Source organism: Callithrix jacchus, chromosome 13, assembly GCF_049354715.1.
Source record: "Callithrix jacchus isolate 240 chromosome 13, calJac240_pri, whole genome shotgun sequence".
Taxonomy (NCBI): domain Eukaryota; kingdom Metazoa; phylum Chordata; class Mammalia; order Primates; family Cebidae; genus Callithrix; species Callithrix jacchus.
Genome location: NC_133514.1, coordinates 84,142,773 through 84,170,086, shown reverse-complemented (window position 1 = coordinate 84,170,086; position 27,314 = coordinate 84,142,773).

Genomic DNA, 27,314 nt, shown 5'->3' with positions numbered 1-27,314 from the left:
CTATTAAGAAATTCAGGCTATATATCTTCAGGGTAAACCACCTATGAAAAAAATGACTTAATATTGTCAGCGTTTGGAAGTTATCTTAAAGGCAGATAAATTACAGAATCCATACATTATGAGTGTTCAAAGGGATCTTAAAAACTACTTCTTAATTATATTTTGCACAAAGTTATGTGTTCAATAAATGTTTATGGGAAGATTAGAAAGCAGAAAGGAGTTTTGTGATGCAGCAATATAGATAAGCTATTGTATATCAGATGGAAAGACTGTGTGGTCTTAGCCCATTCAATAGTAATTATATAGACAATGGTCCTCTCTCTTTTCTTTTCTTTTCTTTTCTTTTCTTTTCTTTTCTTTTCTTTTCTTTTCTTTTCTTTTCCTTTCTTTCTTTCTTTCTTTCTTTCTTTCTTTCTTTCTTTCTTTCTTTCTTTCTTTCTTTCCCTCCCTCCCTCCCTCCCTCCCTCCCTCCCTCCCTCCCTCCCTTCCTTCCTTCCTTCCTTCCTTCTTTTTCTTATGGAGGCTTGCTCTGTCACCCAGACTGGAGTGCAGTGGTGTGATCTCAGCTCAGTGCAACCTCCACCTTGCAGACTCAAGCGATTCTCCTGTCTCAGCTTCTCAAGTAGCTGGGATTACAGGCATGCACTACCATGCCATACTAATGTTTGCATTTTTTTAGTAGAGATGGGGTTTCACCCTGTTGGCCAGGCTGGTCTTGAACTCCTGACTTCATGATACACCCACCTCAGCCTCCCAAAGTGCTGGGATTACAGGCATAAGCCACCATGCTCGATGGGGTCCTCTTTCTTTATGTCCATTCAGCTGACCTCATTGATGTCCATCAGGGAGAGAGCTCTTTCATCTCAGAGGCTTTGTCAGGCAGAAGACAGATATTCCTCTCAGTCACAGTACAGAAGCCAGACACCAGTTTTCTGAAACCAAAAAAATAAGCAATTTGTCAGTCTGTAGATAGAGTGTTTCTGCCTTCAGATTCAAAATGGTTTTCATTTATTCATGTAAAAAAAAGCATTTCAGTTATAGTTGTAATATTTACTTATCTGGTTTCCTCATGATGGATAGCAAATGCATCCAGAACTTCCATGCATCAAAAAGATGCCACTTCATAAAACGGCAGCACAATTCCATATTACAACAAAAACAGATACAATTCGAAATGCCTCAAATAGTACCGAAAGCAATTACAGCATTTCAGAGGTAAACATTACTTACAGATTCATAACCACCCATCAAAATTCTTTCACTAGGGTACATTAAGGAAGCTACAATTTATACATCTCGAGTCATACGTATTTTTCTTAGCCAACTATGAAAAAAGTGCTTCCAGCAAGTACTGTGGTCCAGAGTGGGGTAAAACCCTTTGCCATTTACTTAGGAGGATGTACTTGTTTTAGGCTGTGGCTCAAACCATTTCCTTTAATAAATGTATAAAATTCACATTTTCATCCACAGGAATGAGATCTGACCAGTACCATCTGCAGGGGAATAGTGTCTTAGATTAGCAGTCTTATTTCTTTGCCTAAAAGAATAGCAGAATAAGCTCCTTTTAAAGCCTGAAAAGAGTCATTCTTCATATCCTGTCTAGAATAATACTGAATTATTTCTCAACTACAAATAGTGTTTCATAAATCACAAAAAGAATAAATCTTATTAAATCAGTTGTAGATTACAGAAACCTAAAGGCAAGGTCCATTCTGCAAAGGACAATCAATGCTGTCCTCACCGATTTTTTATCCTTTCACTTATTTAAGAGGAGACAGCTTCTCTGGAACCTACTGAACTTAAAAAAAGAGCCTTTTTTTTTTTTCTTTTTACAGGAAGTCAAGTGGCAAATAATCATGGTGGACCAAACCATCCAGTAATGTCTAAATATCATAACTCTTCAGCATTTGACACATGTATGTGTAATGGAGAGAATCTGTATACTACATAATATGTAAACACATAATTTTTACAATAAAATTTTGAAAAATACTATCTTATCTATTATATGCATTCAGATTAAAGAAACGATAATTTAGTATATTCTAAACATGTTGGAAAAGAAAAACATTAATCTTACAATTAATATAATTGTATACAATTAATATACATTGTATACAATTAATATAATTGCATACAATCTTTTCTTGAATAGTCAAAATATTTTCTGTCCGTAGCTCTTAATCTGATGCAGTATTATGTTCAGAAAACTCTAGCTTTATGTTTCAGAAAAAATGAACTCACTTTTGCATGTCACAGAACAAAATATGAATGCAAAAGTTATGGTTCTCTTAGCTGTGTGAACTTTGCACATTACAAATAACACATTCAACAAGGTAGATATTTTATAGTCTGCCTAGTGATGAAAAATTCAATATGCATATATTTATGTATTGAGTAGATTTATAGCCAACACGCCCACTGCCACTTGGCCTCAGTTCACTTTCACGTCCTTGAAAAGAACACATTTCACACATTTTAAAAAACATTTAGAAGATTTAAAAGCATTTGCCAATGTCACAAAGCAACAGCAAATGGTCTACGCGTCCCTAATAAGTTAGCCTAGAAATATGGAATATAAAATATGCACTGGGTGTTTTGTATTCTGAACTGAAAAGCTTTCTAACTTTGTTGACTCATATTGAGGGTGAAGACTGGCTTCAAAAATGAGTGAGTGAGTGGAGTTGATTTTTGCGCTAATCTGGCACTGATGTGCTGCCATTTGACCTGCATTTGAAAAGTTAAGTTTTTCTAAGGGCGTTCTTCCTTAATAGGAAATAAGTAGCAAACAGTTTAAGCATTATTTGTCACAGCACACAGTATACCTTTACTCATTTTGAGATGGTAACAAAATGTAACATGACAGAGCTCAATATTGTAAGAAAGATACACCACATATATAACTGCTACTAGCATATAGAAAAACATGGTGGTAGGAAAAATGTTGACTTTGTCTTCCTTTACCCATGCAGTGATTTACCCCTCATGATTGCCTGCTGTTTTTTGTGGGTTTTTTTGGGGGAGGCCCTGTAGTGTTCCCCAGTTTCATCTGTGGCCTAGAAAAAAGCCTCCTTTTTTCATATATTCAACAAAAATACTAAACACCTTCTATGTTTCAGTCACTAAAGTAGACTTTGTGGAGACAATTATGAGCATGCTGGACTAAGTCCAGCCTTAGGTTTATAGCTTAATGAAGTATACACGTGAGTAACAGGCCTTTAGAATGCTAGGTGTGATTAATGCAATGGTGGGATAAGTACTAGGTTTTAGGAGAGCCCATTAAAGAGGTGTCTAACATAAACTTGGAGAAAGAAAGGAGGATTTCCTGTGGAAGTAACATTGAAACAGAAAACAGTCCAGATGAAAGGAGAAAAGAAGCATATTCCTTGAAGAGTAGTTGCAATGGGCAAGAGTCAGAAGATTTTGAGAGGACATAGTTCAATTGAAGAAATGAAAGAAATTCTGTGTGGCAGAGTTTAGTGTATAAAGGGAGAAAATAATAAGAGATCATGGAATAGGAACAGAGAAGGGTCAAAATAAAAAAAACGTGGATATTAGAATCTATCCTAAAAGTGATGAAGCTATCACTGAGATAGGGGATTGTAGTGGAATGATATGTTCACTCTATTTTAAATTATTATCATTCACTCTTCTGTATTTTTTAAACTTTATTTTGAAATATTTTCTGAATGACAAAAAGTTGCAACAATAGTACAGAGAGTTCTTATGTACCCTTTACCCAGCTTTCCCCAATGACAACATTGTCCATAGTTACAGTATATAATTTCCACCATTTACAGGATTCTGAAGTGTTCCATTTTCAACATCACAAGGAAACACCTTCTAAACATCTCTTCATAGTAAACTCCTTACTCAATCATAACCTTGGCAATCATCGTGTGTCCTCCTTTGCGTGTCCATCTTTGTGGAGGGGGACCAGGGGAGGCTTTATTGTCACAATTCATGCTTTGTAGAACCAAGGAAAACATTTTTCTGTGTATGAATGGCTTTAGGAATGCATCATGCAAGTACCTAGTGTTGTAGATTCATGATGCATAGCAACATATTAAGCATTCTAAGTTTATATGCAGAAAACAAACTTAGATAATGTAATTTAACCCAAGGTTTTTCAGACATTTGAGTAGTGAACACTTTTACCATTATATGACTGCGATGTTGTATGCTGAAAAGGGGTAATTCTCAAGACATTGATTTGGAAGGACCTTCCCTATGTGATCTGTTTTCAAACAAATTTTCTACTCATTGTATTTCACATATGCTATAAGCATCACTGTGTCCTCCTTTTTGAATTATGTTTTTTTCTCTCGTTTCTTCAGAGAGTTTAAGCCCACCGTTAAGTGCCTTCATGAAACACCTGTGGATATCGGTAAGTGGGGAGATGAAATTATGAACCCAGAGCTGGCAGCTCTAAGTTGCCTTTTCCAGGTCTTTCACAAGTAAGACAATCTCCTACTGCCCAAGGAAACCAAGGCTCACATCATGTTTCCTTGCTGTGGAGAACTGAACCAGGAACCCAGTAGATGAAACCCTAAAAGAGATGATTCCTTATTGTTTATATAACTCATCTTTGCATCTGGATTGGATAGGGGCCGGGGAAACAAGGGCAGGCTGAATCATTCTATAGTTATCCAAATAGTGCAAACAGACATGGAGAGTTACTGGAGAAGCTTATAGAGAGGTTTATGTTTCTAATGCTTCATGAAAATTATTAGTGATGCTATGGAAGCATACAGCAGCCATTTGCTTGATAGAAGTTGTGTCCATACTGTGTAACTCAAACTGAGTGAGTTTATTTACAAAACTTTTTTTTTGGGTCAAAATCATTGAATTGTGCTAATAATTCAGTTACTTAGTGATTTATTTGTTTCTTTTTTTGAGATGGAGTCTCACTCTCTTGCCCAAGCTGGAGAGCAAGGGCACGATCTCGGCTTACTGCAACCTCCACCTCCTGGGATTGAGTGATTCTCTTGTCTCAGCCTCCCAAGTAGCTAGGATTACAGGCACATGCCACCACGCCTGGCTTTTGTGTGTTTCTAGTAGAGACAGGGTTTCACTGTGTTAGTCAGGACAGGTGATTTAAAAAAAAAAAACTATTATTTTTCTAAATCTAAGAATTTTTTTCTCTTCAAAGTATTTCCCAGAGAGAAGCCAATAAATAACTGGAAGTCTGACATTCTTCCTCCTATTCCTTTAGAGTTGCTAACTGTCTCTGTTTCTCTTGAGCAGAAGTGAGAACGTGAGGCTGTTCCTACAGAGAGATGCTCTAGTGCCATGCCTACCATGTGGAGAGGACCGGCTGAGGACCAATTCATTTTGATACATGGAAAGCAGTCTCTTCTCGTGTTTGTTTTCCTGTTTTATATTTTATTTTTCTTCTTCTGTAGATCCAGTTTTATAAACTTTATAGTAAATTCCTTTCCATGGTCAGTTTGCACGAAATTCCAGTAAGTGAAAGAAATACTAGCCTTCATAACACTGAATTCTAAATTTTTAGGAAATAATGTTCTAGTGTATTGCTCCTGTAATAATATAAATGCTAATCACTTTTTAGAGCATTGAATTCCTTTCCTTAGTGAAGAGTTGTATAGTGAGATTCCAGAGGAATAATAGAAACACTGATTATTTTGATTAGCACAAAGGGGAGATTCTATTAAAAGTTCCTGCATAAAATAGTTGTTCTTTAATTTTATGGGTTTTTTTTTGGCTTATTTTAAGATGAAATTCAAGCTTTTTCCAGAATTTTATTTTTTATGTAAATGATTTTACTCAGAATGCCCTCCCAAGTTCTTATTTTTAAATGGACTTCATGTGAGAGACTGAATCAATATCTATTGTGTATTTCAAATCTCCACAATTGTACTGAATAGACAGAACAGTCAAGTGGGGAAATTGATGAATATTACTTTGGAAGAATGAGCTGGCATTATTTGAAAATTTGTTTGGTATGTATGTGTGATATGTGATTGTTTAAAATGCTTCAAATGAAAGCTTCATTGAGTACTCTTTTCAAAGTACTTAGGAAATTTTTTAAATAAAATCTGCAGGCCAAAATTATGTCTATACAAGAATAAATGTTATGTGTCTCAACAAATAAAAAATAACATGCTATTCTGTATTTCTAATAAAAAATGAACTGCTCAATAAGCATATAATTTAACCAGTACTATGAAGGGAGATGAGGGAGATGGAATAACTAATATTTAATAGAATTGACTAGAATCAGGTAGCCATGAATTAAGTTCCAGCTCCACCACATTTTAGCTATGTGACTCTGAACAGGTTTTATTCTGACTCAGTTTCAGTTACCTTATCTGTTGCGAAGATCAGATAAGAGAATTCATGCAAACAGAAAGCCACACATCTGGAGCACAGAAATTGATGGTAGTTTGTGTTACTCTTACCAGTTACCTTAGTTAAACTAGTTAGCTAGCTACGTTATCACTATTGTCGTCATTTGCTCTTGCTGTTTGTTGCTATCTCCACGGTGACTACTTCAACATAAGCAAAGTCATTTCAACAGAGCAGTGCCTTATCCACCTTTTCACTTCCAATTTTTAAACACTTTCATTTTTATCAACTTTGATGCAATACCTAAAATACAAGTTGCTGAGTACCTAGTATTAGGCTTTCTGATAGGAACCACAAAGACACTCATCTCTCACAAGAGAGAGTGAACTGTCATTTAGGTAAGCAACACATTTTGGAAAATGTGGTAATGAAAGTATGTGCAGGGATAAGGAAATGAGGAAGAGATAGCTCTGTCTGGGGTGACCAGGAAGGAATCAGAGGGGAAATGACATGTAAATTGATCCTTAAAATATGATGATGAGACATTCCCCAGAGACAAAAAAGGGAATGGTAATTCAAGCAGGGGGAATAGTATGTGCAAAAGCCTGGACTTGATAAAGCTGACCTCGTTTATAGCATTCATTGTTGTTGTTAATTATTGTTGGAGCAAACATGCAAGATCAGAAAATAGTAGCACATGTGGTTGGAGAATTAAGCAGAGACCAGATTAGAAAAGGATTTGTGGATCATGATGAAAGGCTTAGCTGTACTCAGTAAAAATGCAAAGCACTTGAAAAGTTACAAGTGGTCTAGCGATCAGTGTAGAAGGTCCTACAGAGAAGGAGTTGAAAAACGAGTTTTATGAGGAGCACATAAAGTGAAGGAGGAAAAAATAATAAAGCTACAAGAATCTCAGTAAAAGACAAAGATAAAAGTAACAATGGAATGATAGGAAAAAATTTGAGAAAAGAAAATTCTGGAAGAAAATATAAACAAGCCACGGTGTTTCACTTTGCATCAGGGATTTGGAAGCTTAAGAAATTAAGTGGGCATGCTGGCTGTCAGTCAATCAGAGGAAGAGAGGAGGGGGGATTTTGATTCTTTTATATATATATATTTGCATTTTATGTTCTGGGGTACATGTAAAGAACATGCAGGATTGTTGCATAGGTGCATACATGGCAATGTGGTTTACTGCCTCCATCCCCATGTCCTATATCTGGCATTTCTCCTCATGTTATCCCTCCCCAACTCCCTACACCCCATCAACCCTCCCCTAGGATTTTGAATCTCAGAGTCCCGAGAGGGTGCACATGCGGGATCTGCTAGGCTAAGCCCTGCATTGGCTGATGCTCAGGTGGGTGTTGGCTATAGGTTTGCAGGCCTTGAGATTTAGCTCTGAGATTTACTAGAAATCGTTGAAACTCCCCTGAGAAAGAATAAAGTGAAGGAAAGAAAGAAGAATAAGGCTGACACTGTTAGTATCACTACAGTGGACAATTTAAAGAATATTGAGGCAGCCATGAAATTTGGCAAAGATTAAGCAAAGAGAGAGTTTCTAGGTGAAGGAAGTGGTTAGTAGCTTTCAATTCTACAAGAAGGTTGGGGAGGAGATGTGTAAAACACATCTATTAGATTGGCAGTTAATATGACCTCTATGAAGACAGTTTCAACAGTGAGCATAATCCAGATTGTGACATTTAAATGAGGGGGAATGAGAATGTTGGCAATTCCTGAGTATGAAGTTATAATTCAGGGTCAAAAATGGCATTAACCCAGCTAACTTGGACCTAGGCCACACAAATGTAGCAAGGGCTCTGGTAGATCTCAGCTTACTTACCTTATGGTCACCATAATAGGAAATTGTCCACCAGAGCATAGCTCTGCTTTATCCTCTGCTATTAAAGATGGCTAGAGAAAAAAGGTAAAAGTCCCAACTCCTAAAATCAATCAAATGTTTGAGTCTCTGATTACTTGACTATCAGTTGTCAACCTGAAAATGGTTGATCTGGAAATACTGAGATCTACCACCACAGTCCCGGTTGGAATGTTTGCATTTGAACCAAGTTTGTCTTTCCAACTTTCCAAACTGCTCTGTTGGATGAGAAGGGTAAAGTACATTATCTCCTGCTATTTCATTTTTATTAAAACTGTTTGAACTTGGAAATGAGGCCTGATGGTCCCATTTTCAGAAGGCTGAAGGTCACTGGGTGTTTCTGTTCAAAAAGAGAAAACAATGTGTAACCCCTCTGGCACCATAATCGAAAGAAATAGTGTGGTGATTACAGCACCGCACTGAGCTGGCGGCTGCTACAAATACTAGAACTGCATTTGATAGGATCCTGTATTACCTTACAACAGAGTATCATTCTTTACAGTTCCAAGGTCAATGTCTCTTTCTCAAATAACATTTCGGACCTATAATTGTTCATCTACATGCTAGCAATTATGGGGGAATTGATCAGCCAGTAATTAATGCCATGCTATTACACTTTTTAATTTGTAGATTATGCAGCTGCAAGCGTTCTCACATTTTTTAATTTGTGTATTATACAGCCACAAATGTTTACAATGCCCTTTTTAATCTCCTTACACTACCACCGCCATTATTCACTATAGATTAATGATACCCCGGATGCTGGGGTTTATTTCATTTACCGATCTTACCAGGAGAGCAGTTAACATTACTGTGCTCTATTACTTAATGTCTTACTGCAGCTGCTAGTGAGCATTGGTTACCCTTTAAAATATTACCAGCCAGTTATTTTTTTCCCAATTTTTTAGCTCTCTTGTCACCAACAATATAACTCCTGTGGTAATATTATACTTTAGTTCCAAATTCATTTCAACCAGTTCTATCAGAGATGTTTAAATAATTCACTTTGAATAACACAAATGACCCGAGCCCCTCCTTCGCCACTCTTGACTATTTAAGAGCCTATTTGGAGTTATGTGACTAATATGAAACTTTTTTGTCTTTCTTCCACCTATTTTTTTCCCCATACCAGTGAGCTGGATGAATTATAAAGAAAATTGCAAATGGTACTGGAATTCTTTTCAATTAGCCAGAAATAGATATTCTCAATATTGGTTGAGCATAATAAGTCTTAATATTTTAAGGTGATACAGCTGCCTTTGGCTGGGGTTATTATGGAGCATACATTTCCCTTAGTTTTCCTTAAGGTGATCTGCAGTTTCAAGGGGAGAGTTGTATCTGTCTTTTTGATAAGGCATTGCTACAACTTTAACAGTGGCACTGCTATAAGCCATCAGGATATGCAACATCCATATCACAGCAGAATTCTATGAAACACATCATGTGTAAAATACTGTATCAGTTACTGGGCAGAATAAGCAGACATGAAAGAATGTCTATCATCAAACATTTATATTCTTTTGTGTAATAGTGATGAAAGAAATATGTAAAAAAATTAATAATAATCCATATACAACAGAACTACAGGAATGAAATAATTATATGACAGCACAATGAGAAAGGTTTCCCAAGGCTTGTGATAAATGGACAAAAACCTTTATAAGCAATTAGTGGAATGGCTTTTCAGACTAAGGAGACAGTGAATCCAGGAAGAACAACTTGAGCTTAGCTTCCAAAGAAGGAGGCATCAGAATAAGATGAGAACAGAGAGAAGCACTTTCTCTGCAGAGAATGGAAAATGAATAGGTGCTTCAAGTGCTCAATGTTTGTTATATATTCAAGGGACAGTAAAGAGATGAATATGGCTTGAAGAAGTTTCTTGGTGAAAAATTGTTAGACTTAAAGTTGAAGGAGATCCAGTCATGTGATAATTCTAGAACACCAGTATAAGGATTTGGGGCCTCTGCAGTGTGTTTTGGCTGAATATTTTAATAATGAATCTTTATTTTTTACTATAGATTTACTCACTTATAGAAAACTACAAGTGCATTTTTATTACATGGGCATATTGTGTAGTGGTGAAGTCTTGTTTGTTGTTAAATTTTGTTGTTGTTGTTGAGTGTCATTATAAAAGCAGTATTTGGGCAAGAGTAAAATGGTAGAGACTCATGTCAAAATCATTCATGAGGTCGATGAATTTAACTCAGGTGTGTAATGATAAAGTTGTGAAGACTGACAATACTTGCCCGGCAATTTCTAGACACCTGGCATATTCTACTTTTCTCCTTCCTTACAATGCATCCCAAGCTCTTTAATCACCTCTCCTCTCTGCTCCAACTCTGAAAATCCTATCTATTTTTATAGGTTCAGAAATGAAATCTTGCATCAACTTTTATTCACAAAAAAATTCATTTTTTTTCTGTTTGAATGTAGTAATACAAACGCATGTTCCTTGTTTCCTAAAGTAAATTGTTATAGTCATTATAATAATTATGGTTAAGGCATTATATTAAGAATTTTATGCACATTATTTTATTTTATTTCATTTCTATTAATATAATCACCTCAGAGGTGGGTGTTTTATTTCATTTTTAATAGTAAATTAAACCCAATTTCCATTTATATAACATAAATGACAGAATCATCATTTAAACTCCAATCTACCAACTGTGTTCATTTCTTTGCTCATGCATTTGTTCATTTATTCATTCATTCACAGATATTCATTAAGTTTATAATTGATACCAGATTTAATTCTGCGGTAGGAATCCTTATAAACAATTATGGCTAGAATCCCTGTTGCTTCGTCTTACAGATGAACAGGAGAAAAAAAAAAGGCATTCTGTATGTTGAGAAACTCTACGCACAAATTTTAATCACAAAGTACTTTTGTGAAGTCTCCTGGTGTGTCTTCAAATTTATTCTCCTTACCCTGAATGGAATGTAGGTAAATTCCCATGATTTGGGGGTGATTTCATATAATCAATATTCTTTTGTAGATAATTAATAAGTAGAGACACAGTAAGATTCAAAACCTTGTATTTTATCTAAAGTTGTGGTTTCTCCTCTTTTCTAACTTAGCAGGCTGCATGTCAGTCTTTTACAATAGGAGGAGAGAAGCCTGGGTGATGTCTGCAGGACCCTGGTTTGTGGATGGCTTCCTGCTCTTCCCTCTTTGACTTATGCTGATCTTTCCAGGGTCAGAGTTTGGAAGGGAGGAACTCAAAGGTGATTGTAGACCCTACCTGATTAAAATGTGAGATGGCTGCAATCTCTGTGGGCCAGGCAGGTTGGGGAAACTGACTGAAGCTCAAGTTGACTCTCAGGAGTCCCCTTGATGTGCTGGTTCACTCTCCAGCAGTTGGTTGCTCATAGCACCTTCCTTAGCCCCTGACCTCACACAGGGATCTTCTCTTTTTCACTTAGTTCTTTTGGCAACTGGTAGAACATCTGAGTGGATTTAAGGGGACATCATGTGTCCCAAGAGGAATGCTTTTTATTCATTCATTTTGTTTTCGAAGTACAGGATTACAGATCACCCAAGGCAGCCAGACACCTTTCTTCCTTCACTTTACCATCAGAACAGGTAACCAGCACCTTCTCTAATGCTTGAAATTCTCTCATACACAAATCCAGTGGCCCTGCAGTGTGTGTAAGAGACATATCTTAACTCTCAAAGAGGTTTCTGTGGAGCTTTTTGGTTTTTAATTTGCGATATTCAAGAAAAGTATACCTTTATTCTGAAAGAGGTAGTGTCTTCCACACCCAGACTTTTGGTTGCACAGCCCTTTTGTAGGCCTCTCAATCTTATCTTACAGACTGAAATAGGATGGTTCCATAAGGATACAAACTGCTTTCTTTAACCTCCTTTGCAAGTACTGTACATAGGTTCACACCACACTTCAGAATATGGCATTTCCTGTCTTAGAATCTCAGTTCTAGTGTAATGTCAGGCTACACAGATAAACACAACGAATAAGGTCAAATAGCGATGACTGCTATTAAGAAAACAAGAGAAACCAGTGTACAATAAAGGGATGAGGAGGGCAAAGTGTTTGATGGTGCGGTCTGGAGAACGTCTTATAAGAGTTAGTATTTAGCAGAAACTCATGCTAAAATCAAGGACAGGCATATTCTAAGCAGATAGGCAGAGAGTTAAAAGCCCTGATGCAATAGTCTGTGTTCATATTGTTAAAAAGAACTGCCCAAGACTGGGTAACTTATAAAGATAAGTGGTTTCATTGACTCACAGTTTTGCATGGCTGGGGAGGCCTCAGAATACTTCCAATCATGGCTTCACCTTCTGCAGGCAAAGCGGGCATGTCTTACATGGTAGCAGGTGAAAGAAATCACAGGAAATACTACCATTTATAAAACCATCAGAACTCATGAGAATTTGCTCACTATCACATGAGCAGTGTGGGAGAAACTGCCCCGATGATCCAATCACCTCCCATCAGCTCCCACCCTCCACACGTGGTGATTATATGGATTAAAATTCAAAATGAGATTTGAATGGCAACACAGAGCCAAACAGTATCACCTGACAATAGAATATATTGAATAGTTTAAAGAATGGAAATAAATCCTGTAGGTCTAGAGCAAATCCTGTAACAAACGTGGGCTATGTGACAATGGTCTTCCCAATCTTGCATATGTAAAATTACCTGGGGAAGCTTGTTAAAATGCTAATTTCTGGTTTTCCTCTCAGAAATTTTGACTCAATAGACCTGGAGTGATGCTGATCCCAGAGGATACTACTCCTGCTGAGTTGCAGTGCAATGTAAGGTCAGAGGAATAAGGGAAATGTCAGAGAAAGTAGCTTGGATTTTATTTTAATTCATTGGGAAAGTTTTCAGGCACTGGAGAGTCATCATCTAACTTGAAATTTCTGAAGATGATTGTATTAGTCCATTCTCACACTACTATAAAAGACAGCCCGAGACTGGGTGATTTATAAAGAAAAGATTTATAATGGATTCACAGTTCTGCAGGGTGAGGGAGGCCTTAGGAAACTTACAATCATGGTGGAAGCAGAAGCAAGCACTTCCTTCTTGTGGTGGCAGGAAGGGGAAGACCCAGGCAAAAGTGGAAAAAGCACCTTATAAAATTATCAGATCTTATGAAAACTCACTCATTATTACAAGATAGCTACAGGTTTATTCAGCAGGTTGACAGCTCAGGTTTATCCAACATGAAATTTTATTCTTAAGTACCAAAAGGCTCAACATTATCATCAAGACACGAAAGAAAGTAGTTGCCCCAGTCATCCAGATTTTCTTCTCTAAAACTTTATCTTATTAAAAACTATATGGAAATGGTTTATATATATTTTTCTATTGACCTATTATTTTCCCTTCAAATGACCAATCAATGATTATTCTCTCAATTAAATCTTGACTCAGGAATTGCTAAGAACTAACAGAAGAGATTGTGAGATTTAAAAACTCAGGAATCAATCTAACTCTTCTGCTGAAGAAGTAACTACAGATGTGTCAAAGTCCCCAATCAACAAGACAAATCAAAGACAGAAAATGAGAGTTAATATAAACCTTTGAGTGTTATAAAGGATGGTGTTTGCAGGTTTAAAACAAGAGGTACTTCAAGTAGATAGCAGAACAGAAGTAACTGCTTTTGAACTTGAGTTTTTACAAAGAGAGGTACAACATATTATGGCCCTGACCCTGCATCCCAGGCGTTCCTGGACCAAACTGAAGGCTGGGCTGCTGTTTCTTGTGGCCCGGTAATGAGATACAGGTGAATTGGGGAAGAAGAGAGTTTTTACTTCTGCAACCGGTTACATGGAGAAGGCCTGGAAATTATTACCAGACAAATTCAAAATTACAAAGTTTTCCAGAGTTTATACACCTTCTAAGCTATATGTCTTCATGTAACTGTGCATTCATCTAGACATAAGTAATTAACTTCTTTTAATCTATAACTAAGGTCTAAGTTCTGAAGACCTTCCTCTGGAACCTCAGTAAATTTACTTAATCTAAACGGGTCCAGGTGCTGGGATGATTACCCTTATCTTGTCTCCTACTAAATCACAGAGGTTTGGGGAGTTTCTTCTGAACCCCAATTAACTAGTTTGTGGAGACTTGGGGACTTTCTTCAGACCCCCAATAAACTTGTTTAATCCTAAATGGATCCTGTTAAGAATTTTTTCATTATTTTGTCAGGCTTTAAGGCCCAGAAAAGGCCTAGGAAATATTCCTAGTGGGCTTTTGTTACATTCCAGCCTTTGTATAAAGGTACTAGCATTTTTTTTTCAACTTTTAGTATTTAACTTAACCATTCCATCAGAACTGAAACAGTTGTTATGGAGGTAAGCATTAGTGAGACCTGGCCTGCCACACAGGGACTTGAGTAAGAGTAGCTGGAGCTCAGGGCTAAATCACCCTGATGTGCCCTGACACTAGTCTCCCTGGGTAGAGCAAAATGGACATGCCTTTCAATTTAGAGTGTCCTTGATGTTTCTGGTGCCTGGCCATAAGATGAAAACATAAAATGTGAGGAATCCTTATTTTATCCCATTTGTAGAGATAAACAAAAGGGAAGTTCTTCGTCAGTGAGAGCTCTTCAAAAAAAGAAGCCTTTGGCAGGGTTCCTCCAAAACATGTCAAGAAATGGAAATACTGATTGAGTATTCTCAATGATCCTGCACCCAGAAAGGAGATCTCTGTTAGGGGAGGAATATTTCCTGTGGGGTGTGTGTGTGTGTGTGTAAGTGTGTGTGTTAGACTTGGATGAAATATTTCTCAGTTTATCAATCTTCTATTTTAAAAGTGATTTTTCAACATTATACAAGAATGGTCCAAGGGACTGGTGGTAATCAAATATTTGTGCATTTATGATAAATAATACGAAGAAATATGAGTTTACTTGCTCTTCATGTAAAATTTATGTGATGTGTAGGATTATCTTTCATCCAAAGGTGCTATTTTTCTACTTTTTCAGTTTTAAATTACAACTATTTTATTTAAAAAAAACCACAACAACATCAATAATTTTAGAAACACTTTTGAATTATAAAGCACTTTCAAATTATTTTCAAAGTATTTCACACATATTTACAAAAGTATTACTTAAACAGATAAAGGACAAAGATTAATTTTTTCTTTTTATTAAATGAAGCAATAAATAAGCATTCATGGAGTAGTTAAGATGTTCTTTTCTTGTTATTTTTTTTTTCCCTAAGCCATACACTAAAGAATAGAAGGAGGTAGATGACTGGAAGTAACGAAGAAGAACATTACAGGTAGCATTAACCTAAAGAACAAAGATTAAAAAAGGGCTTTACATGTTTAGAAGAAAATGAGTATTTTAGCCTGACTCTAACAGAGGTATGGAAGAATTAAAGAGAGATAAAATAGAAAGACTATACAAGGCCAAATTTTGCAAGATCTTAAATATCAAGACAAGAATTTAGAACTTTATTTTTTTGTTGTTATTTAATTTAATTTAACTTCATTTTATGTTGAGACAGTTTTGCTCTTGTCTCCCAGGCTGGAGGGCAATGGCAAAATCTCAGCTCACTGCAACCTCTGCCTCCCAGGTTCTCCTGCTTCAGCCTACCGAGTAGCTGGGATTACTACATTTTTAGTGGAGATGGGGATTTCACCACATTGACCAGGCTGGTTTTGAATTCCTGATTTCAGAAGGCCCTCCTTGGCCTCCCAAAGTGCTAGGATTACAGGTGTGAGCCACCACACCCGAACAGAACTTTATTTTTTAAGACTAGAAAAGATTTATGGTGATTCAAGAATGCAAATCCGTAAAACCAAAATTGTCAAAGGAGAAATGTAACTTTACTTTCTTCTTTTCCTTTTTTTCAGAAATGCCTCCAATGCCACACAAATAAGATGGTATCATGGCTCAGCCAACTGAGCTCTGAAACTTGGTTAGAAAGAAAGCCCTATATCCTTGAACTTCTGGCATGGACAATGTGGATTTCTAAAGTGTCCCCAACAACAAATAAAACTCCAAATGAGCTGAGTAGGAAAAGGTTTTATGGCCCACTGTAATGCCACTGAAAATAGAGCCATCTGATAAAGGGTCTCAGTCCATTTCAGAGATATCCCACTTCAGAATTAGGTCATATAAATTGTTTTCCTAAAATTGCCTTCACCTCTGGTTGTTCCCTTAGTAAATGCACTCTCACCTACTTCTGTCTCCCCTGCTATCCCTCACCTCTGTCAGATTGATCCAGGATTTATGACTCCAAACTCTGATGGCTCCTTCTTATGACAGTAAACGATTAGCCCCTAGTGTAGACATATACGGGGATGCCTCATTCGATCCAGGCTGGAAAACATTCAGGTTACCATTTTGTCACTAAAATCAGTGCATGAAGAACGGTTTTTACCCACTCAACTTTCAGCTCCTCTGGTTTGAACATGTGAAGTTTTCAATTATGATTCATACCAACAATGGGATTTTTGGAGTATCCCTGAGCCCCTTAAATTGGTTTCCTTCTCACCCTCTCCCATCACCTCCTTTCCTAGTGAGATTAAGGAATGTATAAAATACAACCTGTTATTGCCAGGGGGGATTACTACTATATATTATCACTCACAGCTCATTAACCTCGAAGCCCTGCTAACTAAGAAAATCCTCTCTAATGAGGTTTCCCTTGACTGCGCTAAAGAACAAAAGGTCTAAAAGTTTTCCCTATTACCGATGTTCCTCAAATTATTGCACTGTAATTAAAATGTAACTTTGAGGCCAAAGAAGAAGGAAAAAAAAAAGCTTTAAATTTGGTTTAAACTCTAAAAAAGACCTTGTAGAAAACTTCTGCTTTGTCCTTCAGTAGCAATTTAACCATAGGAAACCACTCAGGTTGGGGAGAATAATTTTTCTCAGAACATCAGAATTATACATGCATCACTCAAGACAGAGAGACGTGGATCTAGATGATACAGACTTTAATACTTTTATAATACAGAAAGTAAAAGTGGATTCCTTACCTCAGTGATCTAAACATACTCATTGTCTTGCTACAGTACTCCTTTAGATAATAGTACAAGTCTATTTTCCTTGGCTGAGAAAAACCTGGTAACTAGAATTAGGATTAGTAAATTGATGGCTTCTAATACATTTCTTATTCAGAGCCCTAGAGTCAGGGTTATTTGTATGATTGTATTGCAAGAATCTTATGGAGTAGAGATGTAGATTAAACAAACAGAAGGAGCTGTGCTCCCAGGAGAAATTTATAATCTGGTGAAGTAGCTAGAATTAAGTATCCTCACCTCTGAGCTTTGAGTTTTTAAATGCCCAAAATGCAAATAATAATTACCTCTTTTAGCTTCCTTGGAAGTCTGATTTATGTGTGTAGCATGTCCTCAGAGAAACAGACAAAAGAGTTAGGGACTCTTAGGCTGGAAAATAAAGGCTGAGAAGGGAATACAACTACTGTTTCCGAAATGGTGAAGGGACCAGCTTGAGGGAATACAACCTTGACCACTGAATCCTGGAAGACTAATTAGCAAGCCTTGGCTTTCTTGAAATTCAAACAGTTTAAGTTTAAGACATTACAGCTAAGTCTTATTACACAAAGGATGAGTAAACAAACAGCATTCAGTAAGCAAAAATCATTGTAGTTTCAAAAGAGAAAACTTCCAAATTTGGATTATATGTTCATAATAAAGTTCTAGGGGACTAAAATATCTAAAACACATCCTTGGTCTTTGCATTTAAGTCAAGAAGTAAAACTTAGGGACCACTCCATAAGGCAGCAATAAAATTCTGGGATATAAATAACACTGGATTTTTTCATAGTTTATTTTCATGTTTTCCTTGAAACTGTAGAAATAGTCTGCTGAGAGATAATACTAAAGCAATACAATACCTGTCTTCAGTGTGTGCCCATGATGGGAAAAGGTGAAAAATAAAACAGGTGGTGGACATTTTCCAGTTGTGGTGGACAGTTGGGGATATTTTCCAGCCCCCTTGCATCCAGGGGTGGCTGTGTCTCTAGAAGCAGAATGGAGGCTGCTGCCATTGGTTCCCTAGAACCACCCAGGAACAATAAGCAGTGATCATTAACACCACTGCCTTCATACACACAGCTTCTTTAATTTAAAAAACAACATCAACAACTTTTTTTCAAAGTACAAATAGATAGTTTGTGTTATTTATGCTATAACAAATATTTAAAACACATTCTTTTCTACTGTCAAAGAGCTTAAAAGCCACTGCATGTTATGAAATACAAGAGTATCATTGTCCCTAAAGCATGTATTCTAGCCTTAGTTCTAGCAGGAATCTATACTAATATGGGAAACTGATTTGCTCATGCAGGCTAAAATGTCTTCATGCTACATTGGACAGAATATATCCATCTTCTTATATCATCAGATAATTTTAAAGAACTAAATATAATAAACACCGTCAAAGTGCTCTGAAAAGTAAACCACATTCTAAAAACACTACACAAATGCAAATTACATGTATTAGTAACATTGTTATCATAATTTGGAAAATTTCCCTTTGCTTTATACATGGAAGTATGCCACTTAAAAATCGGGAACAACTACAACAAGCACAAAACCTTTATATGAAATTTTTGCACTTTGGAAAAATTGAGAAATGTTTTTGACGAATTTAATCTTGAGGCTATTGGAACCACTGAGTCATTGACTAGAATATTGGAAGCTTATCTTGCGTGACCCCAGGGTTTGTGAGGAGTGTACCAATAACTCTTTAACTGAAGTGAATTGAACACCTGGTTAGGATAATATCTTCAAAACTACCATTTTGCCATTGGAACCCTGGTGCATGATGTGACAAGATGTGGCTCCTCCATCAGAAATGGAAAGTGTGCCTTCACCAGAGGCCCAGGACTGTAACTGGAGTGATTCTCTGATGCCAATCATGGTTTCTGCACTCTAGCTATTTTTAATTTTCTTCAATAACAAGCAACAACCAGAATATTATTAGAATCCAAGATAAGAAATTATGTAACTGACGTCTAATTGTTTTGTAAAACAAATTTTAAAGAGTTAGAAAAGGAAGAAATTATCAGCTTTAATAATTTGTGATAGAGAGTGGTAGAGAGACCTGGCTGACTTTGAACCATGTTTGACCCTGTTCTTCATTTTTCCTTCCACAGTGAGAAATTGCAGTAAGAGGCAGATACTCAGTTGGGGATATTTTCCAGCCCCCTTGCATCCAGGGGTGGCTGTGTGTCTAGAAGCAGAATGGAGGCTGCTTCCATTGTTTCCCTAGAACCACCACCCAGGAACAAGACTCGAAAGTCAACAGGGGAAGGTGAAGCCAGGTGGTGCCTGGGTCTCTGGATCATAGCCAGAGGAAAGCCACTACAGACAAGGGATCCCTGCATTCATCTCCTACCTAAGTAAGAGATACTCTTTTATTAATCTGGCATATTTTGGGGTTTATTTGAATAGCATCTAGGTCCCCCTAACCAATACAGGGGTCATTACACACAAAATAAGTTGGAAGTAATTGTTTATTAGATTAATTCTTCCCCCAAAAAATTGTTGCAAAAAGAGTTAATTTTCATAAAGGAACAAAACATAAGCCAATTTACAAATTGATGGTTTTAGGGAACTATTTCTTCCTTAAAATGCTTACAGCTGCCATAGGAACCTAGGAACAATCCAGAATGTAATTCTTTTCACAGCCTTCTGAGAAGCATATAAGTAGAAAATTCTCAGTTAGCATCATGGCTTGTGTTCCAGGTACTGGTAACCCCAACTCTCAAGTTTGACTGCAGCACTCTTCAGAAAGACTTCCTTGAGTCCTGAGAAGAAAAGTAAGAGAGTCACTGAATAAATAGTTTAGAGGAGAATTTAATGAAAAAAGAGGCAGACAATATAGGTCCTGCCCTCCAGAAACTGAGAAAATGACAAAGAAATAAATGATAAATATGAATGATTTTGCATAGTTTTGGGTGAACAGGGGTTGAGGTGGCAGTTGTTTTAGAATTTTTTTTTTTTTTGCAAGTGCTGCTCCTCCATTCTCTGGGTGCAGATGAAAGGGTGCAATAATGAAAGGTTCCAGATTTTTTTAGTGTAGGACCAAGAAGCACTTTGTGCTTGCAGTTACCTCATAGAATCAGCTCCTTGATAGGACTCACTTATTATTTAGTTAAGGAGCCGTTGATAATTCCAGAGAGCTTTCTAATTGCTTAATCATAAGCAACCCTAGAGATATCCGTATCAACAAACTATCTGTATTAAGAAACTATCAATTAAAAACAAATTCGATATACATATTTACATGCATGCATATACTTGCACATACACATAAATGTGATATGTAATATTTCTTTACATTTTAAAACATTTTTTATCATTGCTCATAAATACCTAAATTGAGTCATGATCTTCTGTTGATGAAGTATGTGAGAACACACACGCACACACAAGCATGCGTACATTACTAACTGAGCATATTTAGTTTCCAAAAAGCTACTATATTGGCATCAAATGTTGAGTTTACCAGTCAAAACAAATTGTTGTTATTTTGCTCTTTGTTAAATGTTTGCTCAGTAGCACAAAAAGGTATGAAAGCAAGTGCTGGGGGAAACGACAATGCCTCCGCCATAGTCCTTTGTGATTTTATATTATCGCCCAAGGAAAGGGTGTATATTTTAGTCTTCATCTGAAACAAAACTGGGTTACTCTCAGGAGAACAAATATTTGTGGGAATCTCAAATTTACCCAGCCTAGTATGCCACAAGTTGTTCAGTTCCCAGGAAAATAGAAGGTTGAATGTTTTCACCTAGAAGGAATGCAGCATTCTCAAATTAAATTATGGTGATGTTCTTTCATCTCTATACACACACACACACACACACATACACACACAAATTATAATCAACTATCTTTTTGTAAAATTTCCATTACAGAGCAGTGGAAATTTTAAATATCGGTAGTGAAGGAGGCAACTGTTATATGATGAAAGGAGTTTAAAATTTTCCCTTTACCTTCACTCCCGTAGACACATGGTTTCTTCTCTTCTACATACCTTGATCCTTTATTAGTGCTGGCATCTTTTAAAAAATGGCACTAATATAGACATCTGTCCCACATTATCAACCTTCCTCCCTCACAGCATTTGTTGTAAATTTGAAACGAGATATAACATGTATGAGCCCTTCTCAGTTTGTGCTCTTACAATCAGGACTGTATGACTGACTGCTCTCTCTCAGGTGGAGAATATGGACTGCAACAAACCAAGATTTAAATGTCACAGTTGATTTATGGTAATGAAACTATATAAATATACATGAACAAAAATAAAATTATTAAATGCCTAAAATACCCCAATAAGTAATGACTTAAAACAATATACATGTATCATCTAAGTTACTGTTGGCCAGGAATCCAAGAGATTATCAGGGCCCTCTGTTTCAGGGTCACTCACAGACTACAACTGAGGCCTGGAGTCGCATCTGAAGATTTAACTGCAGAGGGATCTATTTCAACCAAGCTCACTGACCTGGTTGTGGGGAAGACTTGCAGACTGTTGGACTGAGAGCCTCAGGACATGGCTGCCTATTGGCCAGAGGCTGCCCTCACTTCTTTATCTTGTGAGCCTCTACAACACAACTTGTTCCATCAAAGTTAACAAGAAAGGGAGTCTACCAGCAAAATGACAGTGACAGTCTTGTCTAACTGAAGTGACATCACATCACTTTTACAATGTTCTTTGTTACATCACTGTGTCTAGCCCACACTCATTGGGAGAATATCACACAGGATAGGAATACTTCAAGTCAGGGATCATTTTAAGCCATGTCAGAATCTTCCAGATAGAAATATTATTTGCTTTTCTGTAATATCATATTTTTCTCTTTAAAATTCATTGGCTGCTAAAATTCAACAAATAAAATGTTGTTTACTTTGCAACAAATGTAAATTTAGAAATATAGATTTTTTTCCTACATCCAAATTCTACACTCATGCATTTTATTCATAACACTAAATCAGCAAGTCATTATAATGAATTCAGTAGCAAAAAAACTACAGCACTATATGCTATAAGGAAGCTTGGAGACATGACATTGTCCTCACTCCCTTATCAAGTTAAAATTGAACAGAAAATTGAATGCTTACATTTGTTAGCATTAAATAATACTACAAGATGGTTAAAATCCTGATTCTGAAAGATAAATTGAACAAAAGTGTAACAGAGATATTAAATGCTGTGATTTCAGAATTGGGACAAATCTTTATGGAGTGGAATGGTCTGTGAAACCGCACAGACCTGGGGACACCGTACAGCTAGATCATCAAGGCTTTGTGGTATTTAAAAATGAGAAGAGGAGACAGAATATTCTAGATGGAATAGGTAATATGAACAACAGCAGCCAGAGGTAAGAATGTGCACGGTGCCCTACAAAGACAGTGAAAGAAGGGCCATTTTGACTGTAGCCAAGTGTTCATATAAACAAGTAGTGAATAGTAGGATAGAAAGTTCATGCAAGTCCATATTGCAGAATATCTTAGAAATTAAAGTACAGAATTTTGACTATTCTACCAACATTGTGGAACAACTAAAGGCTTTTGACAAAATAAAACATTATAGGTGATTTGAACAGATAATACTTTGAAGGAACTGTTATTTGAATCAGAATAAATATTTACCAATGGACAGGCACAGTATAGTGTTGAGAAAGGTGCCTTTTGGTGTGCAGTGACGAAGTAGCCTTTTGGTGTGTGAAGAATGTGTGCCTCTGCCATTTGCTGTTCATGTGGTCTTGCAAAGACAGCTAAGCTATGTAAGGCTCACTTTTCTCATCCACAAAATGGAGACAATGGTACCATCTATCTTGTTACCTTTAATGTTAAACAAAAAAGACCGATTTTATAATCTTAAAAAAATCTGAACAGTGTAAGTTCTCAATAATTAGTGCCTATTATAGTCACCACCATCCTTATTATTACTAACATCATTTTAAGCAGTTAGGTAGAGTTAAGTATTGAAGAAGTAGACAGCTAATGAATTAGTTATTAGGCAGGCAAAATTCAATTTTCTGTACGGTAGAACTCAGATGTTAATAACCTAAATAGAAATGAAAAGATGACTCCCACACCCAATTTTATAGTTTATTTTTTTTTAAGTGTTAGACAGAACTTGGTTTAAGTTATAGTTCCGCCTCCTTTCAGCCATGTGGCTCTGATCCACACAGGTCATCTCACTTACCTCATTCAGGCAGTATTCTGTTATTTCTTGGTTCAATTGTGCAAATATACCCCACCACACTGAATAACCTATTCTTTGTTGCAACAAGGAGAGCTGACCATTTTAATTCCAGAAAAATATTCATCTTTATCAAAATAAATGGAAGCATGTATCATTTCATATGTTCATATACTGTTATATAAAAAGTCATTGTTTGTAGCTTAAGACTGAACCATTTTTTGTTTCTTTATACATATTGTTTCCTTATATTCCTTATTTTTGTTTTTCTCTTCTTCTTCTTCTTCTTCTTCTTCTTCTTCTTCTTCTTCTTCTTCTTCTTCTTCTCCTTCTTCTTCTTCTTCCTCTTCTTTCTTCCTCTTCCTCTTCCTCTTCTAATGTGGTTCAACCTGAAGTTAACTGCAAACTCAAAATGCCTTAAAGCGAGTAGATCATGTTCCTTTTCTGGCTCCTCTCACTGTGTTTTGATGTGCCCCTTTAGAAACAGGAGCTGATCAAAAGTGGTTTGTTTACTAGAGCCCACAGAGAAATAAAAATGGAACAGGTGAGAGGATCAAAGAAGATGATCTCCCTTGATTGAAACAGTTACCATCTCATGAATACTTGGTGGGTGTATATTTTTGCTGTTAGTATGGTTTTGTGACCAGAGATAGAATAAAAAAGAGTGATCCAATGCCACTCCTTGAAGACATAGCCACTCCTCTGGTATCTCCTCCAGACTGTGTGTCATAAAAATAAGAGTTATACTTTAAAGATTCATGAGATGTGGAATGGATTTTTCTAAGGGTGATTTTCAAATGGCATTTCTGTTATAGTTAATTTGGGTAAATGTTAAGGGGTTTGGAAGTTCTTTGGTTGGTTGGTTGGTGTTTTTTTTTTTTTTTTCTTTTTCAGAGATGGTCTCAGTTGCACAGTCTGGAGGGCACAGTGCAATCATAGCTCACTGTAACCTCAAATACTGGACTCAAAGCATCCTCCTGCCTCAGCCTCCTGAGTAGCTAGGACTAGGAGAGTGTGCCACCCATGCTTGACTAATTTTTATTTTATTTCTTGTAGGATCAGGGTCTCATTATATTGCTCAATCTAGTCTTGACCTCCTGGGCTCAAGTCATCCTCCCACCTTGGCCTCCTAAAGTGCTGGGATTACAGGCATGACCCACCATGGACAGCATAGGTATTATCAGTGAAGAGACAATTAAAAAGATCTTTGCTTCACTATCTTTTACCAAAAGATTTGTTGAATTTCTGATTCACTATATTGATTCCAATAAATAATAACTGAATGCTAAGTACAGTGATTATGAGAAAATATTTCTATCAAAGTTTAGTATTTTGAAATATTTAAAACTAATCTTCCAAGTCCAAGTATCAAAGTGTCTTCCTATAGACCCTCTTTCTTTAGCACAACTGAAAAACATGTTTTCTACATAAAGGTTTGCCATTGTTGTTCATCAGCCAACTGGAATGTGAGGTCATGTTATGACTTATCAGGGGGAAAAAGTTGTTAAGAATACTTAAAAAAAAGTGAGTGTTTTCCAAGTATTTTATCATAAATAAGTGGCAGAAATGTCAACAACAACTCGTTAATGAAAAATTGTCAGGCACAGAGAGGTAAATAGAGGTAATCTGTACTCTGGCCTGATAAACTTCTTTAGGTCTATGTGTCTTTGCTGTAGCTTTTTTTCAGAACTCACCTGATTATTTATCTAACCTATATTTGTGGGGGAATCTCCAACCCTTCCTGATGGCCAAATTTGTCTTCTTCCTCTAATTTTAGTTTCCTATAAAAATTTTCACTCAAGATTATATTTACTGAGCTTCTAACCTGAGCCTGAAGACTAACCTGAATAGGTGCCCCCTTAGTTGACTACTTCATTTGAGTTTTTCTCATCCTCAATTTTTCTCAAGTGTCTCAGAGTTATTTTGTTGGATACAAGAAGGAAGGAAAAATGTGAATAATTCGAAGCAGAAGAAACTGCAGGAGCCAATGCACAGATGATGGAATAAATTGATATAACAGAGAGACAACCTACCTGGATTGAGATGGATAAAGACAGAAGCATGATGAGATCATCACAGTGATAGTAATTTTATTATCTCTTACTGTTTATGTATTATAATGATATATTATGGTTATTTGGTTAAACTTAAACACTCAGCCTGACTATTCATGAATTTGTTTAGATGCTGGAAAATTCATCACAATATTCTTTTCATAAGTGAAAGGAATATACCAAGTACCTTTTCTGTGCTTACAAATAGCACCCAGGTGTTATCAAAATCCTTGGCAGTGCTACTCTGAGGAGATGTCCTCGCACCCTATCCTTTCAAAATGTTTTGGAGTGATGTCAGTTGAAAATTCAGAAGTGACTCTGGTGGCTATTTGCTGTCTGAGCATCTGTTGCACATCTTTTTTGATGGGAAAATTGTTTCAGGAACCCAGGGTCAGGACTCAGTCCACTGGAAGATACCTGAAGAGAGTTCTAAAGATTGCAGATTGATGAATCTGAATAATCTGAGAAGGAAGCCCACCTATGAAAATGGAAACAGTTACTCACTTTTGAGCTAAGAGAAAGCTACTCTTCTTATGTCACTGGATAAAAATATACTATTGAAACATGGGGAGTTGGAAAGCTTCCTAGAGCTATGTCTTGAAATTAGCAGACAGAATTATTTTAAAAAGAGGTAAATATTATTGTTTTCTATCAACATCAGTGCTTCTGAAAAATGTATTGTGAAAATATTGACAATGTCTTCTCTCCCTAAATTTATAAGCCTCACTGATCCCTTCCTTTTGGTCAGTGTATCCAAAATCAAATGGAAATTTTACAGCAGATTTTTCTGTATTCAAAACCAATGTTTCACTTTTTTCATCTGTCTGGCAAATATATAGATTGCCATGTCACTCTTAGGAGAGATTGCCCAGAAGGTGAAAAGACTACTTAGGTATGTGAGAGTATTCTGAACTCACGTGCAATGAATAATTCATCAAGGCCTCCCATTGTCCTAGGTTGACAATACAAAATTTTTCTAGGAGAATATTCAATTCTGAAATAATCACTTCAGCACATATTACAAGGGTCAGCAAACTAAAGGGCCAGATAGTAAACATCTAAATATGTAAATATGGCTTTGTGGGCCATATGGCCATGGTCTCAACTGCTCAATTCTGATGTACTGGTACAAAAGCAGTCATAGACCACTGGCAAACAAATGAACCTGGCCTTGTTCCAAAAAAGTCTTTATTTATAGACATTGATATTTAAATTTCACAGAATTGTCAAGTTCCAGGAAATTTCTTCTTTTTTTAAACATCTAAAATACAAAAAATATTCTGGGCTTACAGGCTGTTGGAAAACAGTAAGCAGATTTGGCTTGGGATCCATAATTTGCCAACTCCTGGTATATTGTAATTAAGTATACTTTAAATTTTTTGAATTATTTTACTTTCTAAAATTTCATTTTTTGAAATTTTAAGAGATTTAAATTTTATTTCTGTGCCTCCTATGTGGTTACAAGAAAAACCAATTTGGATATATTATATAATAAAAAAAAAGAAGTATGTCTATGCAGAAAACAGCTTTTGTAGGTAGAAATGAAGCTAAGATCGTGAATCTTGACAATAGTGAGGGCCTAAAATAGTGCAATTAAACCCATTTCCAGATGAGAAAAGAAATTACATAGATTTCTTCCAAAAGCAACAGTCACAGTGTCTCACCTAGGAGTGGGGAAAGCATCCCTTAGGTACCAGAAGTAGGAACATCCGTGTAGTGGTGAAGAGCCCAGGTTGTCAGGATGCCTCTAGGTTCAGCTGTGTTATTAACCAGTGAGATCCATTTCCTAAAAGACAGAACCTCTCCTGGCCTTGGTCTTGTTTCTGAAAATAAGATATATTCATTGGTCTCCAGCAGGATTCTTGTTTGAGGTCTGATAGAATGTAATTCCTTTCATTGGA